The sequence below is a fragment of the Echinops telfairi genome, unplaced genomic scaffold, assembly GCF_000313985.2.
Source record: "Echinops telfairi isolate 266 unplaced genomic scaffold, ASM31398v2 ScPeMD7_7410;HRSCAF=8448, whole genome shotgun sequence".
NCBI lineage: Eukaryota > Metazoa > Chordata > Mammalia > Afrosoricida > Tenrecidae > Echinops > Echinops telfairi.
Window position 1 is genome coordinate 2,633,567 of NW_022111310.1, and position 12,941 is coordinate 2,646,507.

The following is a 12,941-nucleotide window of genomic DNA, read 5'->3' on the forward strand; positions in this document are numbered from 1 at the left end:
GAGTGAGTGAGTGAGAGTGAGTGAGTGAGTGAGTGAGAGTGAGTGAATGAGAGTGAGTGAGTGAGTGAGTAAGAGAGTGTGAGAGTGAGTAAGAGAGTGTGAGAGTGAGTGAGTGAGTGAGAGAGTGAGAGAGTGAGTGAGTGAGTGAGAGTGAGTGGGTGAGTGAAAGAGTGAGTCAGTGAATGAAAGTGAGTGAGTGAATGAGTCAGTGAGTGAGAGTAAGTGAGTGAGAGTGAGTCCATGAATGAGAGTGAGTGAATTAGAGAGTGAGTGAGTGAGTGAATGAGAGTGAATGAGTGAGAGAGTGAGTGAGTGAATGAGAGTGAGTGAATTAGAGAGTGAGAGAGTGAGTGAGAGTGTGAGAGAGTGAGTGAGTCAGTGAGTGAGTGAGTGTGTGAGTGAGTGAGAGTATAAGTGAGTGAGTCAGTGAGTGAGTGAGAGAGTGAGTGAGTGAGTGAGTGTGAGAGAGTGAGTGAGAGAGTGAGTGAATGAGAGTGAGTGAGTGAGTGAGAGAGTGAGTGAGTCTACAGTATCTTTTTAACCCGTTATCACACCTGCCTGGCTCCCTCATGGATGAGGGAGGAGGATAAAACTTTAACATGATTCCCTCTTTTATTTGTATGAGTCATGTGGTTACTTCTGAATACTATCTATTTTTTAAATTAAAGCTATATTTTAAAAAATGTGTTTGGTTGTTGAGAAGAGACAACCAAGTATACACCAATTCAACCATTTCTATGTGTTCAATTCAGTGAGTGTATATATATATAGTCTGTCTTGAGAACACCAATTTGAAACATGCGACAGGAACCTTAACGGCTCAGAAAAGGAGGGTGAGGAAGATTGCACAACTCCAAGAATGTACTGATAGATAGATAGATAGATAGCGATAGATACCTCCCTGCCAAGGTTCCCATCACATGCTTCAAAGTTCTGTGCTCAAGACAAATTCAGTAACAGCTTTGTTGAGACATAACTCAAATACTATACAAGTCAGCCACTTTAAAGGTCTAATTCCAATGGCTTTTCGCATATTCACAAAACTAGGCACCATCAGTTTTAGAGCCTTGCATCACCTTGAAATGAAAGTCCATTCCTGAGCAAACACTCCCAGGTCTTCCTAACCCCCAGGCCTGAGCAACCAGCCCTCTCCTTTCTGCCTCTCTGGCCCCGACTCTTCAGGACACTTCATGCAAGGGGATTCATTCCGTGTGCTGTCCTCTGTGACCAGCTTCTTTCACTTAGTATGCATACGTATCTATTTTAAGGTTCACCCACATTGTAGCAGCTCTGCAGAAGGTTTGCAGCGGCTTCTTCCTCCAAAGTAGGGAGCCAGGGTCCTTCTCTGTTGTCTGCTCTTAGAGTGGGAGCTTCGCTGAAACCTGTTCACTTTGGGTGACCCTGCTGGTACTTGTAACACCAATGACATAATGTCCAGCAGCACAGCAGCACACAAACCACCACAGTACGACACCACAGACAGAACTTTTTATCAAAGAGCAACTGGTATTCCATATTGTGCCATATGCATGTGAAAGTGGGATGTTTCTTAATATACAATTGTGATTGACAGGCTAGATTCCACCCCTTCCTCAGGTCGCAGCTTGAGGACCTCATTTGGAGGTGCAATAGAGATAAATAGCTCACTGGAAGGCAAGACACACTCACTCTCTGCTACACATTCCTACTGACAAGCCGCATGGAGCTAAGCTGATGGAGCCAGAGCCCTGGAGCTGGAGGAGCCTCGCCAGTGCTGGGACGCTTCCACCGCCTCTGGATCCACAAGACTTTCCACCCACTGGCCTGTGATCTTCCTGCATTCAGCATCATTGCATGGCTGTGTGAGTCTAACGAGGAATTTATGAACTAGTATTGGACATATGGGCTAATATCAGACTTATGGACTTGATCTGGACTGGCCTGGGATGTTTCTTAATATACAATTACTCTTTGATATAAAGTTCTCTCTTACACGCACAAGTGTCCATGAATTCATTTCTCTAGTCAAACCGGACTAACACCCCATAGAAGAATTGATGCATTTGAACTGTGGTGCTAGAGAAGAATACTGAAAGTACCAGGGACTGCTGTTAAAAGGACAGACAGATCTGCACTGGAAGAAGTAAGGCCAGAGCGCTCCTTTGAGGCAAGGACAGCAAGACTTTGTCTTATATATGCGTACTTTGGACATATTGTCAGGGGAGAACAGTCCCTGGAGAAGGACATCATACTTGGAAAAATTGGGGGTGGGGTGGGGGTAGCCAGCCCCCCAGAACTAATCACGGGTTCGGTAGGCAAAATTGCACGGTTAAGATATACAAGGATAATAGTAAAGTCATAGGGAAATGGGAGAGATGGGAGAGAGAAATAAAGAAGTCGGACGCATTTCGTAGTAGCATGCTCACCTCAGCTCCTCTTGGTCCACGTGGAGGTGGGGGACAAGTGGGCAGGAGAGAGAGCATGAGGTTTTATTTCTAACCAAAGCTTATATATCTTTGGAGGCATGTAAGCCCTCTGATTACAGCTAACAATTTACGTCATAGGAAAGGGTTGTAACACAGGCAATACTAGCAACAGGTGGGGGATGACCTAGGGGTGTACATGCAATAGTAAAGGGAGGGAATGGGGTACATATGTGACAAGATGGGCGGACCCTTGACTCAATATAGTAGCCTAAACTTAGTCATCCTTGAGTGGTCCCGGGCTTGCCTTCGGCACTCCTTCAAGGGAACAATATCAGAAGGGAGTGGGCCCTACTGAGAGTGAGTCAGACTACAGTCTGATTGCTCTAGATACCCTTAAGGAGAAGAACCTCTGACCTACTTCCGTTGACCTCCTCGTGTACAGTTATTGACCATGTGTAGCAAGCAGCATCTTGGGTTTGGCATATATTTGGAGGAGACAACTTGGGAGAAGTCTTTATTTGGAGGAGACAACTTGGGAGAAGTCTTTCTGTATCCCACAGAGGGGCAGTGCAAAGGAGGCAGGCAGGCCCTCGTCGAGATGGACTGCCACACTGGCTGCATCAATGGGCTCGGGTGTAGGAACTACTGTGAGGATGGCTCAGGACGGGGCAGTGTTTTGTTCTATTATGCATGCAGTCTCTATGGGTCGGATCTGACTCGATGGCAGCTCACAGCCACAGAATTGTAGCATGTGTTAGCACTTCAGTCATTTCACTGTCAAATAATATTTCATTGTATGGACATACTACACTTTGTTTATGCATTCAGCTGTGGATGGACATTTGGGTGGTTACCTCCTTCATAAATAATGCTGCTATTATGAGTAATAGTGTTATGAACAGCCTTGTATGAATTTTTGCGTGGAATAGGTTTCTTTTTCTCTTGGGCACGCACCCTAAGAGTGGCATTGCTGGGTCAAATGGTACTTCTGGGTCACTTTTTTTTTACTTCTGGGTCATTTTTGAGGAAGTGTCAAACTGATGACATCCCTTTACATTTTCACCCCATTTTCCCATCCTCCAACATCTGTCCTGGTGGCTGTGAATGCTGATTTTTCCATTGTGATTTAGATGTGCGTTTCTCTGCGGTCTGATGTGCTGAGAATCTTCTCACATGGTTATTGGTCCGGACAGTTTGGATCCATCTGGTCTGCATTGTTGAAAGCCTCACGTGACTGAGAGTGGGCCTGCTGTAAGGCCACAGTGGTTCTCAACCTTCCTAATGCCATGACCCTTTCATACAGTTCCTCATGTTGTGGTGACCCCCAATCATAAAATTATTTTCATTGATACTTCATCACTGTCATTTTGCTACTGTTATGAATCGGGCGGCCCCTGTGAAAGGGTCGTTTGACCCCCAAAGGGGTCTTGACCCACAGGTTGAGAACCGCTGCTGTAGGGCACTCTGGTATACCAAGTCCGCGCCTCCAGAAATGCTGGGAGCTGAACAAGCAACACAGAGAGCTGGTGGTCCTGACTGGAGATCAAGACTTGGGAGTCACCCTGGAGTACACAGATCTTGAAGCCCTGTAAACAGACAGGATTCCCAGGGAGGCCTGGCAGAAAAGGGTGAGAGTCAGACTATTTTTAGGGACTCTTGGAAGCTAAAGAAGAGATGAGGTAGAGGCAAAGATCCACTGTCTAAATGGGGTCTGAGAAGGGACAGGACTGGACGAAGGGGAGAACAGGCCCAGTAAGAAGCCAAGGCCAAGAGGGCCCTGGATGATGTGAGTGGGTTGCAATCGTATTAAGCCCTAAGAGCGTAGTGGTGGCCAGTTGGGCTGCTAACTGCAAGGTCAGGAGTTTGAAACCACTAGCCATTCTTTGGGAGAAAGATGAGGCTTTCTACTCCTGTGAAGAGTTACCGTCTAGCACCTTACAACCCTCTGCCTCCTCTACCGCCTCAACTCAGTCTGCACGCCAGCAACCCGCTGTGGACAGCTCCACCACCACAGGGGACAGGACTGAGGACGGCCGCAGAGGGAATCTGCGGAGGGTTCCAGGAGCAACGTGAGCAAGAATCAGCAGGATGACGCCACAATGTTTACTGGAGTCTTCAGCTGGGATACAAGCAAGAAAGATCTGACTGGGAATCTGTCTTGATTTGGAGAGGTTGTACATTGCACAATTAAAGCAGACCCGGGCCCTGGACCGTCAAGAGGAGATGGATCTGTGCTTTTCAAAGATTCTGCTAGTGTGCATGAGGTTTTGGAACTGAAAGAACAGAAACTGGCTGGCAAGTGGATAGACCCCCCCAAAGGGCCAAAGCTTTAAACAGGAAGGAAACAGACCCCCCAAAGGTTTTGGTGGGTGGGTTGAGCCCAGATGCTTCTGAAGACCGTATTAAGGAATATTTTGGAGACTTTGGAGAGACTGAAAAGATTGAACTCCCCATGGATACCAAAACCAATGAGAGAAGAGGATTTTGTTGTTACATAGAGATGAAGAGCCAGTGAAGCAGCTGCTAAGAAGTGGATACCACCATATGGGTTCTGGGAAGTGGGAAGTCCAAGCTGCACAGCCCAAAGAGATCTATAGACGGCGGCAGCAACAGAGAGGAGGAAGATGTGCTGCAGCTGGTGGCTGAGGTATACTAGGGGTCGTAGATGAGGTCAGGGCCAAAACTGGAACCGAGAATTTAATAACTGTTATGATCAAGGATATGGAAATTACAATAGTGCCTGTGGCGGTGATCAGAGCTGTAGTGGCTGTGGCAGATGTGATTGTACAGGATATAACGAAGGGGACAACGGCTATAGACAGGGCTATGCAGGCCACAGTGGCCAACAGTGTACAGAAGACAGGGCACTACCTCCAGGGGGTGGCAGTCACCAGAACGACGACCAGCCCCACTAAAGGAGGGCGTTGGAGAACACAGGAGTGGACGCTAAAGCAGCCCATCTTACAGGACGGCTTTGAAGATCAGCCTTCTGTTGCACTAAGGCGACTGTTTTCTAAAAGACTTTTTAGGGTATGAGACACAATGTGTCTAGCTGTATTTACCAACCAACTAGCTTTCTTTGGTTTCCCTGTCCTTTTGCTACCTGTGTTCTGACTCGATGTGGGTTTGCGTTGATACAACTTTTATTTGTACGATTTTATGTTAAACCTCAAATAAATGTTTCCTTATGTGAAAAAAAGATTTTTAAAAGAGTCTTAGAATAAGGTGACCAGATGTCCCGCTTTTGAACAATTTTTCTAGCATCCCACGGCGTTTTTAAAAAGTCCTGATTTTTGGAAAGAATGCACGACAAGCTAGGGTATACGGTTTTCGGCTGCCATGTGGCTATTTTGCCAGGATATGAGTTTTATCAATGGTGTCCCGCTTTACCAATGTTAAAATCTGGTCACCTTATCTTAGAAGCCCACAGGGGCAGTTTTATCCTGATCCATAGGGTTGCTGTAAGTCAGAACTGACTGGATAGCAGTGTTTTGTTTTTGTTTGTAATTAACCTAATGGTTGGCCATTCAACCCCAACCCGTGGTGCTGCAGAAGAAAGATCTGGAGTTCTCCGTCAGTCAAGATTCAACCCTACAGACCAGTTCTACTCTTTAACCAGTGGAATGGCCCTGAGTCGGAATTGACTTCAGGGTAATGGACTTTGGTCTGAGTGAGGCCCAAGACCAGGGAGGGGCCAGGCCGGCCTCGGGCAATGGAAACAGGCTTGTGAGTAGTAGCCTAGGAACGGACCCCTCCAGCCAGATCAGGGTGGGGACAAGGCAGGTTGGGATCTCTTCAGGCCTCACACACCTCTTTTCACTGAGTGCTCACGACTGCCCTCTGCTGGTGACTGTCCCCATCCTCGGAGGAGGACATTGAGAGGTTCTTCAGAAGGTTGGGACAGAGCTAGGAGTTGAATGCATTCATTCCTGATTTATTCCAAAGGCTGTGCTTTGGGGATGTACTATGCTTTCTCAGCATCCCGTGGAGACCCAGCACAAGAAGAAATTACTGTCATTTGGAAAGAATTTGGTGTGGGGTCTGAGCTTAAACACTGACTACCCATCTAAAGATTTTAACATTGGCAAAAACGGGACAAAAGCGGGACACCATTGATAAAACTCATATCCTGGCAAAATAACCACATGGCAGCCAAAAACCATATACCCTAGCTTGTCGTGCATTCTTTCCAAAAATCAGGACTTTTTAAAAATGCTGTGGGTGCTGGAAAAATTGTTAAAAATCGGGACTGTCCAGCCAAAAGAAGGATGTCTGGTCACCTTAATCTAAAGCAACCCACTGATATCAGGAGTTGAATCGGAGTCATAGCGGACCCCGTAGAGGGTTCCCAAGGCCGAAAATCTCTTTTGCAACAGTTTTATTGACATATAATTCACATATAAAACTCAACAGTTCAATCACACGAAGAAGAACTGGATAATTATCACCAAAATCAGTTTTAGAACATTTTCGTCATTTTTTTCATTTCATCATTCTTGTACTCACTATTATTAGCCCCCCATTTCCCCCCAACCTGCCCTGGCACAGCCCCAAGGAACCATTAATCTTTATAGATTTGCCTAGCTTGGACTTCACAGACAGAAAGACATTAAAAACAAAACTAAAAAAAAATAACAGTAAAACCAATAAAAACCTCAATAGAAAACAAAGCAGAAAACATTACAAAGCTAGAACAAACTTAAATGGATCCACTTCGAAAATGTTTCTACGAGTGGCTCAGGAAGGTCTCCTTAGTCTCTGGCATAGCACTCCATGTGGTTCCTTCAGGGAACGAAGTACTGTCATTCTGAGATCTTTGGTGTGAGTATTGTTTACTGTTTTCCTGAACACTATTGACCGTGAACCGGCGTTTATGGGAGGAGGAGCGTGTGACTTACTTGTTCACCACTCTATGCTGGTGCCTGGCGTGGAAGTTTTGTTGAGTTGAGGTGTACAGGTGAGGTTGAGTGTAGAAACTAAGAGGTCCGGTCTCTATCACAGCTCTGTATCCATGGACTCCCGCTGCCCACAACGGACTCCTCCTCTCAGGGACAGTATCAAAACTATGTGGGTGGGGGGAGGAGACCCCAAACTTCTATTTTATCAAAAGTATTAATTAAACCAACCCTTAGTCAATCATTCCAAGGAGAGATGAGTCAGCCGGCAGGAGAGGTTAGCAGGATCCCCTGAATCACACCCAGACCACAGCTCTCATAGGCTGAAAGAAATTCTAATTGGTGCTTCCTTCATAGATGCACTACTGTCAAAGGCGGGATAGCAGAAGCAGGGGAGGGTGAAAGCATATATGTAATTATAGGTTTCACACGTTTACAGGATCAGTGGTCCTGGGGCTTTAAATATCTGGCTATCTGGCTGGGGTCCACTCATGATCTGGTGGACAGCCAAAGGCCACCACAAAAAGCCGGACCCTCGGTTTGAATCGTAGCCACATAAGGCCATTCTTCCCGGCGACACTGTGCATTTGGCTCTGGGCCACGACAATAACACGAGGATCACCGGGACGTGAGTCCCACGAACCTTCTGGTTCCCCAGTGCAGACAGAAATGATGCATCCTGGCTTCACCGTGGTCTCTTAAGTGGCAGCGGCACTATGACAAGGTCTGCGCCAGGGGGAGGATGACCCAAATGTGACAGAAGCACCACGTGAGCATGGGCTGCTGGGAAAATGGCGCTGATGGACTGGCTCACCTAAGGGTGGCCACAGACGTTCCACGAAAAGACAAAGCATGGAGGGAGGGTGGGGTGAAAGGGGGAACTGATCACAAGGATCTACATATAACCCCCTCCCTGAGGGACGGACAACAGAAAAGTGGGTGAAGGGAGATGTTGGACAGTGTAAGACATAACAAAATAATAATTAGTTATAAATTATCAAGGATTCATAAGGGAGGGGGGAGCGGGGAGGGAGAAGGAAAAAATGAGGAGCTGATACCAAGTGCTCAAGCAGAAAGCAAATGTTTTGAGAATGATGAGGGCAACAAATGTACAAATGTGCTTGACACAGTGGATGGATCTATGGATTGCGATAAGAGTGATTTTTTTTAAAAAGTGATTTTAAAAAAAGAAGGAAACAAAAAAAGACAACAAAGCAAACCAGAGCGTCTGCTCAGGGCGGTACAGGGAGGCGACCTGTGCTCTCCAGTGGATCCCCACGCCTTCACACTGGATCATTCATTCCTGCAGTGGGGGGAAAACCTGAACAGTGCGGTGAGGCAAAATAGGTTTCCTGAGGGCTTAAAGCACGATTCAGAGACCGACCGGGACAGTGCAGTAACGCAGACGTATGTGCAGGGTTTAGGCAGAGGACTGAGCTTAGAATGTCTGAAGGTCCCGTGAGCTTTCTCACAGTGGGGCAGTCGGCAAAGGGACTGACGTTGGAGGGGGTTTCAAAAGGTTCATGGAAAAATGCCACCATCTTTACATTCCATTTCCCCACAGACGCTTTGAAGTCCCCTTCTACAAATGAGCACAGACCACTGGGTCCACAGACCCGAGGCAGGGCAATGTCAAGATAGGACTTGTGCTCGCTTCCGCGGCACATATACTAAAACTGGACCGACACAGAGAAGATTAGCATGGCCCTGCACAAGGAGTGCACGCAAATTCCTGGAACGTTCCATATTTTTAAGTTCCTTCTAGCATAAAATCTGATAGTTAGAATACAAAAAGAGATAGGGCTGCTAGGTAGGCTAGCGTAGGGCTGGGATGTCCATGTGCCCAGAGGGCCAAGCTTTGGAAACAAAGGAGTGGCGCACTGCACATGCTCAGAGGGAAAGGTTTCCGAACGGGTACACGTGGGCTTTGTTTCTCTGTTTAGTAGGGCACTGAATCGACTACATAGGGTTGTTGGCTCCTGTAGGAGGCTGCAAGGGGTATTATAAGTCAGGACCTGCGGAACAGCGGAGGGTGGGGTGTGGGAGGCAACCTGGGTTCTAGGTCCCACTTTCGGTCTTTCTAGAGCAGGGGTTCTCAACCTTCCTAATGCTGCCACCCTTTCATACAGTTCCTCATGTTGTGGTACCCCCCAACCATAAATTATTTTCACTGTTACTTCACCACTGTAATTTTGCTACTGTTATGAATCAGTGTAAATATCTGATATGCAGGATGTATTTTTATTGTTACAAATTGAACATAATTAAAGCATAGTGATTCATCACAAAATATGTAATTATATTATGTGAAATAATTATTTCTAACGACAAATAAATGAAATGTTGTCTTGAAGCACGGTGTAGCATGGTTAACAGTCTTCACGCCAGGTACCTGTATGTGAGCATATCTGCAAGGGGGCGGACCTGCCTGGAGACGGATAGAGGAGCAGTGTCTCAGTGGTTACTACGACCATCGGAAATATATGTTTTCTGATAGTCTTAAGCAACTCCTGTGAAAGGGTCATTTGACACCCCCCCAGAGGGGTCGAGACCCACAGGTTGAGAACCGCTGTTCTAGAGGCTTTGGATAAGTCACCGGAACTCTGTGAATCTGTTGCCTCTCCTGCTATAGGATTGGCTAACACTAAGGAGCCCTTGTGGTACAGTGATTACATATTGGACTGTGAACCACAGGTTAACAGTTCAAATCACCAGCCCCCAGCCCTGCGCTGGAGAAAGTTGATTAAGACTTTCTACTTCCATTCCAATCTTGGAAATTCATAAGGGCAGCCCCACCCGGTCCTACAGGGTCACTATGACTCAGAATGAGTTTGAGGAGCCCTGGAGTTGGGGGGAGATGGGGCTTTTCATTCAAAGAGTCACAGTCTCAGAAACTCACACGAGCAGTTCTACCCTATATGACAGGGTCACCAGGAGCCAACATGGACTCAGTGGCAGTGAATGACCACTTATTAAAAGCTTACTACTGAACTGTCATGTCTTTTGTTGTGTGTGGTGGTGTTTTTGAACTCATAATCAAGAGAAAAGAAATAGAAAAGTGACATCTCGACGAAATACAACAAGTCTTACTAAACCCAAGGACTGTGATCAGTGTTCTTAAAAAACTCTAGTTCTTAAAAACTTCCTCCTCTCATCATTATGGACTTGGCTTTACCTCACTCATCTTGCTAGACCTGTGCATGCACCTTGGCACTAGTAAGATCTTTTGATGCACGAAATCCAAGAGAGATAAACCCCTCAGAAACAGTAATGGGAGTAATGATTCCCTGAGGGTATGGGAAAGGTGGGGGGAGAACTGATAACTATAAGCCCCCTCAAGGAGAAGGAACATCAGAATTTTAGGTGAATGAATTCATTGGATGGTTTAAGTCATGGCCAAAAAAATCCCCTAAACCAATAATAATATACAATTTATTAAGGGTTCAAGGGGGTGGTAGGGTAGGGGAAGGAAGGGATAAAGGGGAGTTGATATCTGAGGGTGAGTGCAGAGTGGAGACCCAAAGTCCATCTGTAGGCAACTGGACATCCCCTTAAAGGGTCTTGGGGAAGAGATGAGACAGTCAGGGTGCAGTATAGCACCAATGAACCATACAACTTTCCTCTAGTTTTTTAATGCTTCCTTCCCCCCACTATCATGACCCCAATTCTACCTTACAAATCTGGCTAGACCAGAGGATATACACTGGTACAGATAGGAACTGGAAACACAGGGAATCAAGGACCTATAAACTCTTCAGGACCCATATAGAAAGTAGCAATACCAGGAGGGGAAAGGGAAGGTGAGGGGAGAAAGGGGGAACCGATCACAATGATCTACATATAACTCCCTCCCAGGGGGATGGACAGCAGAAAAGTGGGTGAAGGGCGACATCAGTCAATGTAAGACATGGAAAAAAAATTATAAATTATCAAGGGTTTATGTGGGAGGAAGGGCGGGGGAGAGAGGGAGAAAATGAGCTGATACCAATGTTTTGCCAACAAATGTTCAACTGGTCACCCTGGCTCACCACCTTAGTGTCCAGCCTAGCTGGCCCGCTACTCTTGCTTTTAATAGGACTGACCTGCGGGCCGCTCATCATCAACAAGCTAGTCCAGTTTGTGCAGGACCAAATACAATCTACTAAGTTGTTAGTGCTTAGCAAATCATACGAGCAACTAACCCAAACTGAGCTGCCGCCACAGTCATATAAAAGCTCACACCTGGAAGATTCACAGGTGTAACAAGACCAGGGGGGAATGTAATAGCCTAAGTAAAGCCACTTTGTATTAAGCAAACATTCTGCACCAGACCATAAGGGCAACCTCAGGCCTTTGTAGCCCCTTGTTCCTCAAACTGGAAATTGTCCCTTGTTCTCAGGACCGGCAACAGACTATCTTGTAACAGTAAATTGTGCTGAATTGGCTAACCGCAAGTTCTGCTTCTGTACCAGCTTGCTTACACAGCTGCACAGCTCAACTGTTTGATGAAACCCTATAAAAACCTAATTCTGTGATCAACTGGGGCCAGTCACTCATTCTCTTTAGACTCAGGTGGCCGGTCCCTGCGCAGGGTTATTTCTTTTCTGTCCCCTTTTGAAAAACTATTTCCCTTTGTGCCAAAGACTGAGTTGTTCTTGTCCGGTTCATGTCCAACAGTTTTTCAGTTTGTGAAGTGTAGGAGTGGATTCTTAGCGATAGTAACTGATTCAATGACAAAGGTTCGAGAGGGTGGGAGGGTGGGGAAGAGAGGAGCTGATACCAAGGGCTCAAGTAGAAAGGTGTTTTGGAAATGATGGCAACATATACACAAATGTGCTTGATACAATTGACGTACGGGTTATTATAATAGCTGCAAGAGCCCCCAATAAAATGATTTATATATTAAAAAAACGGATTCAAGGGTTTACAGAGGATGTAAGGGGCGCGGCAAGAGAGAGAGGGTGAAGAGATTTGGGGAGTAAACAATGAATGCGGGAGGGGGAAGGGATGACTACACCTGATTGTGATTTCACAACTTTTAAAAAGCAATTTAACGCTGGGGGTTAAAAAAAAAAGTATTCGAAAACTGATTGCGGTAATGATTATACAAGTCTCCTTGAGATGACTGAACTACTGAATTGTATATGTGGATTGTGTGCCAATAAACCTGTAAAAAATAATTTTAAAAAGGTCAAACTCACTGTCATTCCGTCTATCCGCACCCAAACGAGCCTAAAGGGCAGGGTGGATCTGTCTCCGTGGGTTTCCGGAAACGCAGGATAGGAAAGCCGTGCTTCCAGCGGACCTCGCGGTCAGCGGCCGCGCGCGTCACCAGCCCGCCGCCAGGGCCGTCCCAGACGGGCTGGGTCTCGGGCGAGCGCGCGCGAGCCGCCGCCGCCCCTCAGGGAAGCGCGTGCGCCGGAACTTCCGTGGGGGACACCACGAGGGCGGAGCCTGCGTGCGCCGCGGGGCTCAGCGACCCGACGCACTCCGCCGACCGCCCACGCGGCGGTCGCCCCGCCCTCTCCTCCGATTGGCTGTCGCGAGCGAGGCGGGCCCCAGGGATTGGCTGCCCGGAGGCCGCGGGTTGACGTGGCGGGGTCGGCGTGTGGGCTGCGGGTTGTCACCCTCACAGGCCGCAGGCGGCGGCAGTGAGACGGTA

General features: G+C 47.0%; 1 non-coding gene and 1 pseudogene across 1 annotated transcript; both read left to right on the forward strand.

The window, feature by feature from the left end:
• The window catches only part of LOC101653696, a 14,277-nt pseudogene extending 8,957 nt beyond the window's left edge, over positions 1–5,320 (forward strand).
• Positions 5,321–8,946: 3,626 nt separating this feature from the next.
• Positions 8,947–9,052, forward strand: LOC115871901. The gene has a single exon (XR_004047541.1). It is a non-coding gene; the product is annotated as a U6 spliceosomal RNA (small nuclear RNA).
• The last annotated feature ends 3,889 nt before the right edge of the window (positions 9,053–12,941 follow it).